Below are 7,883 nucleotides of genomic sequence, written 5' to 3'. Positions count from 1 at the left end.
GAAGAACCCTGGCATAGCACCTAGGACATAGTGACTGGTGATAAAAGGAAATTATTTGTTAATGATCTGCACCAAGATGTCCTGGCTGGGTTTATGAGAGAATGTAGAATGTAGAGCCCCTCAGTATACATTTGTGTCAGCACATTGATTACATGGGGACCGAGGAACCTCTTTGTAAAGGAGACTTGACAGTGCCCTGGGCAGTGAGCAGCAGGAAGTACCCAAAATGGGGCAAAGGGATACCATTACCCCAGAGGCTATAGCATTGCACAATTTCCATCATTCCAGTGGTTCCAGGAATGTATCCTTTGACACCCAGGCAGCGCAGGGCTCCCTCATCTCATGGAAGGACCCAGAACCCCCATGGGGAATTATCAGTGCTTTGCATTCAGGGGATGGTGCCTGTCTGGTGAGCTTGGGGACAGGCAGGACCGCGTGGCAGCACTCCAAACTTCTCACTTGCTACAAGGCCCACGTCTCACCCTTTACAGAAGCATCTGCAGAGATGTTCTGAGAGAAGTTGGAGACCTCCCAACTGCCCACCCATCTTGGTGTTGCTCTGTAAACAGGACTGGCAGATGGGCAGTGAGACCTGCTCTGCAGAGGACCTGGAACATGGTTCTGCTTTAACAGTTTGGGGACACCCCAACCTCATGAAGATTCCTCAGATCTGGGAGACGGAAGGAACTAGAAAGAGGGAGAGCTAGGATGGCCCTATGTATTTATGTGGAATGAGGTTTCGTGAGATGTGGGGAGTGGGTCAGACTCATACAGCAGGTCAGGGGAAAGGCAGGCCTTTGTCTCCCTGATCAGTATTCTCTCTACACCATTCACAGTCACTTGTTCTACTCACCTAAGAGATCTACCAGCCTGAGCTGAGTGAGCACTGGACCAGGAGTCAGTAAATCTAAGTTCCAGACCAGCCTCTCTGGAGTAAGTCATGCTCCCTCTAAAAAATGCAGCAGTTGTAACTGTAGAGTAATAGTTTTTCAACTTTTAAAGAAGTGGAACTTCATTTCCAGAAGCCCAATATATAAGATCAACAGGGGTGGAGCATTCTGGTTCCATATGGGAGAGGTTTCGTCCTCTGGCCCCCTGGCACACCCCAGGGTGGGAAACACGGGGCTTCCTGACCTCTGGATTCCTTACATTTCTCACTGGCTGTCAGCCCAAGTGTTCCTCCAAGTTGGTCTCAGGCTCTAGTAAGTCCCAGCATTCATTTCATCCATCCATCCATCCGTCCATCCATCCATCCATCCATCCACCCATCCATCCGTTTAACATTTACCAAACTTGTACTCTGCTGAATCCTCAGCTGAGTGCTCCTAATTCTGCCTCTAGAGGTCTTACATGATCTCATTCAGCATTTATCTATCTATCATCCATCCATCCATACATCATCCATCATCCATCCACCATCCATCCATCCATACATACATACATCCACCCACCCACCATCCATCCACCCAGCCATCCATCCATCCATACATCCATCCATCCACCCACCCATCCATCCATCCATCCATCCATCCATCCATCCACCCACCATCCATCCACCATCCATCCACCCATCCATCCATCCATCCATACATCCATCCATACATCCATCCACCCACCCACCCACCATCCATCCACCCATTCATCCATCCACCCATCCATCCATCCATCCACCCACCCACCCACCCACCCACCATCCACCCACCATCCATCCATACATCCATACATCCATCCACCCACCCACCCACCATCCATCCACCCATTCATCTATCCACCCATCCATCCACCCACCCACCCACCCACCATCCATCCATCCATACATCCATCCATCCATCCATCCATCCATCCACCCACCCACCATCCATCCACCCATCCACCCATCCATCCATCCATCCATCCATACATACATACATCCCCCCACCCAGCCACCCACCATCCATCCCTTCATCCCACCATCTAACAAAAAAACCACTGATGCCATGTCTCTGCCACAGGTGCTTTTTGTTGTTGGCTATACAGAGGTGCATATCAGGTGTGTGTGGGCGGGTGAATTTGGGTTCCTCACTGAAGCAGGGCGGTCTGGAGTCATAGCTGTTGCAGTAAATATTTTGCCTCTGATTTCCCTATCACTCCTGCATCTCCTCATCTATTGAACCAGTCTCCATCCTTTTGTCACTTGTAGTCCCTTTGACTCATATTTTCCCTTCCACCTCCCTATGTGAAATTTTGCTCTCAGTCTGAGCTATCTTTGCTGGGCATGTTGGCAAGATCCAAGGATAAATTTGGGGGCCAAGGGGTCTGGCATGGCTGTGGTTTTTCAGGGAAGATCAGAACCATCCTCAGAAGCCAGACCATGGAGAAGATGGGAGGAGACTTTCCAGAACAAACCTCCCTGAGTTACGGGTGAGGGTTACAGTAATACGTTTCCCCCTTGTCTCCTGAATGTTATGAACCATGTTACCCTCCCCTGGGTTAGTCCTGGTGCTGAAAGGGATTTTCTCTTTTGTATTTAAGCCTTGCTTATTTGAGTTAGGTCTCTTTGATGGTAAGTGAAAGATACTTCTGTGCCGGTAACAGTAGTAGTAGAACGCAGGGAGTCCGATAGCTCCGGGACTTGAAATATCACTGTCTCAACCACCAGGGAGAGAGAAGTTCCATTCTCAGTTAGTGCCAAGTCCAGAATCCCAGGGAAGGGTTCCGCTTAGGTTAAGGGCCCAGCTGTGGCCAGGGGAGTGAGGTCACAGAGGCAACGCTTGCTTCTGTAGTAGCCAGGGGAGTGGTGGTGAAGGCTCCCACCAAAGACGGTGGGTGAGCTGGGTTGGTGAAATATTTTTCCAATAACAATTTGTTCAGAATGCTCACTTGGGGGAGAGTCTGGAGATACTGGTCAGGGCCTGTGCTCCCCAGGTGCTCAGTTTGACCTGAGAACGTCGAGTCGGGTTTGGTACGCATCTCCAGGCTCTGACACTTGTGTTCGTTGCCTCAGACCCCAAAGACCACAGTGACCACAAAGGGGCCTAGGGCTGGTGGCCTAGAGTTTGCGGTGCTCATGGTCTGAAAGGGACAGACTGCGTCCCAGTCTAGGCTTTCCTTATCCCCTGCTGCCTGTCTTTAAGGAGACGCGGTAGAGCAGAATCTGCAGTTCCTGATGTCATTACTGAGTGAGGTTCAAATCTCTCTCTAGTGTTACGAAGTCAGGACTAAATCAGAACTTGGACAAGGCACGGGAGCTCTTCAGCCTCGGTTTCCTTGTCTATGAAATAGGGACAACATTTTCCCTTTATGAGGGTAAGGTACAATTGACACCACTGTCTCAAACTTGAGGGAGTATCAGAGCCACCTGCAAGCCTTATTACTGGGACCTGCCCCCAGAGTTTCTGACTCAATGGGTCTAGAGTGGGGCCTCCCAAAATTTGTATTTTTTTTTTTTTAAGGGTAGCACTAGGATTTATTGAACTGTGCCTTAGTACAGGCACGGGGGCTTGCCCATGGTGCTCTTGATGTATAAAGCCCGGACGTTCTGCCAATTCTTCTTGAGCAAGGACACCAGGAAATTGACCGCTAAGTGGATGTTGTACACAAACTCGTCATCTGTCATCTTCACATGGCCAACAGCCACTGCCAGACACAGCACCTTCTTCATCTGGAATTTGATGGTGGACTTCACTTCATCCACTTTGGCCACCATGTTTTCATTGTGGGTCAGCAAGGAAGGGAACTTGCCAGCCTTATTCAGGGCTGGGCCCAGGATTTGTGGGATCTGCTTGATCAGAGATTCTGAAGCCAAAAAGGCATCATACTTCTTGGCCAACTTCTTGACTAATTTCTCACTCTTGTTGAGTTTCTTCAGCACCTCAATATCCATGTGGGGAATATCCACTGCCTTGGCCTCATCACGGTGCTGCTGATCCCCCAAAACACATATGGAGAACTTGGGGCGGGGAGTGGACTTAAGCCTGACGATGCCCGAGAAGCGTTTGTCCTTCTGAGGGTCATAGTTCTTCAGACTGATCTGCAGCTCCACCGTCTCCAAAAACTTCCGGCGCTTGCGCTGGTTCCCGTGCAGGACTTCCCACACCGCCTCGTACAGGGTGTCGCGGGAGACTTTGCTGCTCATGGTTCTTCGCGCCGCAGTACCCAAAATTTGTATTTTTAACAAGCTCCCAGTGATGCTGATGCTGCTCATTGGGGATCACGCTTTGAGAACCACAGGTCTACATTTACAGTGTTCTCAACTAAGGGCAATTCTGCTCCCCTTCTCCCCCCAACCCTCACCCCAACCAGGGAACATTTGGCAATATCTGGAGATAATTTGGTTGTCATGATTGGGTGAGGGGCTGCTATTGACATCTCATGGGTAGATACAATGCACAGGACAGCTCCCCCACAACAAAGAATTATCCAGCCCAGGGTATCTGGGTGGCTCAGTCGGTTAAGTGTCCTAACTTTTAATTTTGGCTCAGGTCATGATCACAGGATCCTGGAATTGAGCTCTGCATTGGGTTCTGCATTCAGTACGGAATCTGCTTGAGATTCTTTCCCTCTCCCTCTGTACCTCCTCTGTCTCTCAAATACATACATACATACATAAGTCTTAAAAAAAAAAAGAACTATCCAACCCCAAATGTCAGCAGTGCCGAGGTTGAAAATCCCTGTTCTAGAATAAGACCCTGGTCCTACTTCTACTTCACAGCTCTGCTACCCTGGCAAAGTCACTTCATTTTTCTGAGCCTTGTGATCACACGGAATTACTTCCGAGACCCTTTGTAGCTCTGATGTTCAACAACTTTATTTAACAAGCATTTATGGTGTACCAACTGCATGTAAACCATGGTAGCATCTCAGGTAAGGTACATCTCCTATAGGAGATCGCCATGGTGGCATCTCCAGGTAAGGTACTTCTCCCATATGAGATCACAGAGTTGGCAAACACTTTGACAATGTGCTTGTGTTTCATGTCATAAGGTGTAAAGCTTGCTTTTACAATCCTGCATAAATAGTACTATGTTTCTTTCCCTGTCCTTGGTGGAATTTAGAAAAACCATGCCACAGCACCATAGCTGTTTATTTCTGTTGATGTGTCATCATTGCGTGTACTAATGAGTGCTTTTGGGGCACAAGCCTGCTAGTTGGTGATGGTAACTATGGGCATATGTGTAAACCACTGCAACTAACTTTTTCACACTTGGTTAATTGAAGGCAACCTTTTGTTTGAGAATTAATAAAATATTCATTGCAATTAGTTCTGGTCTACAATGCATTGTTAATTAACAGTAGCTCTCAGTGACAAGCTGATTGAGGTAGAAAGTGCGGAGATACTGTAAGAGTGGAACAGGCAAGAGCCTTCCTTGGGTAAATGTTTGACTGTAAATGTTTGACTGTTGTCCTTGGATTCTAAGCAGCTGTTGTGGAAAAAAGGGCGTCTCAGCTGGGGTGACCAACTGATCCCAGTTTGCTTGGGATCTCCCTGGTTTTAATGCTGAAAGTTTTGTGTCTCACGAAACCCCCCGTGCCTGGGTACACCTAGATGGTTGGTCACCCAGGGGAAACTGAAGGATTCACAGGTAAAGGGGGACGATGATGGAGAGGACACATAGTGAGAGGGATAGCTTGTGCAAAGGATCCAGTGAAAGTTAAAAAGTTCACAATATAGTCAAGGTAGCCTAGTAATGCTTCTGGGGATGGCTGGCAAGCCTTGGTATTTCTTGGCTTACAGCTACATTCTGCCTCTGCCTTCACATGACTTTCTCCCCTTGTGTGTCTGTGTCTTTTTTTTTTTTAAGATTTTATTTATTCATTAGAGAGAGAGAGAGCACACAAGCAGGGGGAGAGGCAGAGGGAAAGGGAGAAACAGACTCCCCGCTGAGCTGGGAGCATGACGTGGGGCTCGATCCCAGGACCTGGAGATCGTGACCTGAGTTGAAGTCAGACGCTTACCATCTGAGCCACCCAGGCGCCCCCTATGTGTCTGTGTCTTTGTGTCCTTTCTCTTATAAGGACACCAGTCCTATTGGATTAAGAACCCACCTTACTCCAGTATGACCTCATCTAACTAATTACATCTGCAATGACTCTATTTCCAAATAAAATCACATTCTTAAGTATTGGGGATTAGGACTTCAACATATCTTTTGTGTGTGCGGGGCGGGGGGACACAATTCAATCCATAACAACTGTCTAGAGACGTAAGTTCCTTGCCATGTGGACCTGTTTGTGGGGTACCTTTCAGCATGGCAATTGGCTTCTCTTAGAGACAGCAAGGGAGAAAATGAGAGAAAGCCAGCAAGTTGGAAGTCTCAGTCTTTTTATAACCTAATGTCAGAAGCGATGACCCTTCACTTTTACTATATTAGAATCGAGTCACTAGGTCTAGCCCACCCTCAAAGGGAGGAGATCACACAAGGGCCTGAATACCAAGAGGTGGGGTCATTGGGGGCCATCTTAGAGGGTGCCTATCATACCCACCAAGAAGCAAGTTTGCTAGTTATTCATCAGATCCTATTTTTACTGGTTGAAAGCTGCCCCAAGGAGGTTTTCCCGGGTTTAGTCCTGGAAGTCCTGCTTCCTGGGACACACCTCAGTCCCGGGCAAACCAGGACAGTGGGTCACCCCGACACGAACAAAATCTTCTGGCAGGTCACAGTTGAATCAAGAAATAATGACATGCTAATATCTGATGAGATGTTACAAGATTGTATACCTGGATCTAAAATACCAACAGCTGAAATGCATAGAGAGGATGTGGCTTACAATTACCCATGGAAAAGAAATCAGGGGCTTTCTTTTATTCTGAGCTCAATTAGTGTCAACACTTTGATGTGGCCCTCTAAAATCCAAATTCTACAGAGGCATTAATGAAAGCATTGCTAAAGGAACAAAATTCACAACAGTAGGCAAAAGCTAGGACCATAAGCTGATCTGTTGTCAAAATCTAGGAGGACTCTGTACTGATTTGAGAGGATAAGGTGGGGTTAGAGAAAAATACGTTCTCAGCATGCCAAAGGGACAGGCGAAGAGATAATACCAGTTGTCATAGGCAGGCAAAGGGACAAAGGGCACAGGAGTCTGATTTTATATACAAATTCTTCAGCTTATTAAGAGAAGATGTTCTCAGGAGCATCTTGGTGGCTCAGTTGGTTAAGCGTCTGCCTTCGGCTCAGGTCATGATCCTGGGGTCCTGGGGTGAGCCCCGCTTCGGGCTCCCTGCTCAGTGGGGAGCCTGCTTCTCCCTCTCCCTCTGTTGCTCCCCCTGCTTGTGCTCCCTCTCAAATAAATAAGTAAAATCTTTAAAAAAAAAGAAAAGAAAAGATGTTCTCACGGTAAATGTCTGAGACCCACTAGCAGCATCCATGTTGCTACGGTGATGCCGTTGGTCTATCAGAGGGAGGGTAGGCCACTTTCTGTAGTTGTCTACCAAAGGGGTCCTGGGACATAGGGTCTTTGGGCATTTTGTTTTTTTCTGGTGTGACTTTTCCAGATGTCACTGCTTTGGAAAGTGGATCTTAAATTTGAGAATGATAATCATCTAGAAGACTTGTTAAAGCACAGGTGGCCGGGCCCTACCTCCAGTTTCTGACTCAGTAGGTCTGGGGTGGGGCCCGAGAATTGGCTTTCCTAGCAAGATAGCAGGTGATGCTTTGCTGCTGCCCCAGGAACCACTGACTCAGGGCAGCGTGGCCCAGAGCTAACTTGCAATTATATTGAAGGAAGTTAAAACTTAATTTTTCATTCTATATTCCTAATTATCTCCTAACTCTGTCCTCACCACTGTGTGTGTGCATGTGTGTGAGTTTATCCCCATTTCTGACATGTCGTAGTGAAGAGGCTCCCTATTATAGTCATCTAATTGTTAGACTTCTCCCACCAACCTAGCATTCTCAATGCTA

The 7,883-nt window shown here is 47.6% G+C and overlaps 1 pseudogene; it reads right to left on the bottom strand.

Annotated features, from left to right (window-relative positions):
• Positions 1–3,445: 3,445 nt before the first annotated feature.
• LOC114223206 (large ribosomal subunit protein uL1 pseudogene) lies at positions 3,446–4,114 on the bottom strand (annotated as a pseudogene).
• Between the last annotated feature and the right edge of the window lie 3,769 nt (positions 4,115–7,883).

The sequence above is a fragment of the Eumetopias jubatus genome, unplaced genomic scaffold, assembly GCF_037043125.1.
Source record: "Eumetopias jubatus isolate StellerSeaLion01/CBP00866 unplaced genomic scaffold, mEumJub1_p1.0 scaffold_9, whole genome shotgun sequence".
Lineage (NCBI taxonomy): Eukaryota > Metazoa > Chordata > Mammalia > Carnivora > Otariidae > Eumetopias > Eumetopias jubatus.
The sequence above is the reverse complement of the archived record's forward strand: the minus strand, read 5'-3'. Positions and strand labels throughout refer to the sequence as shown.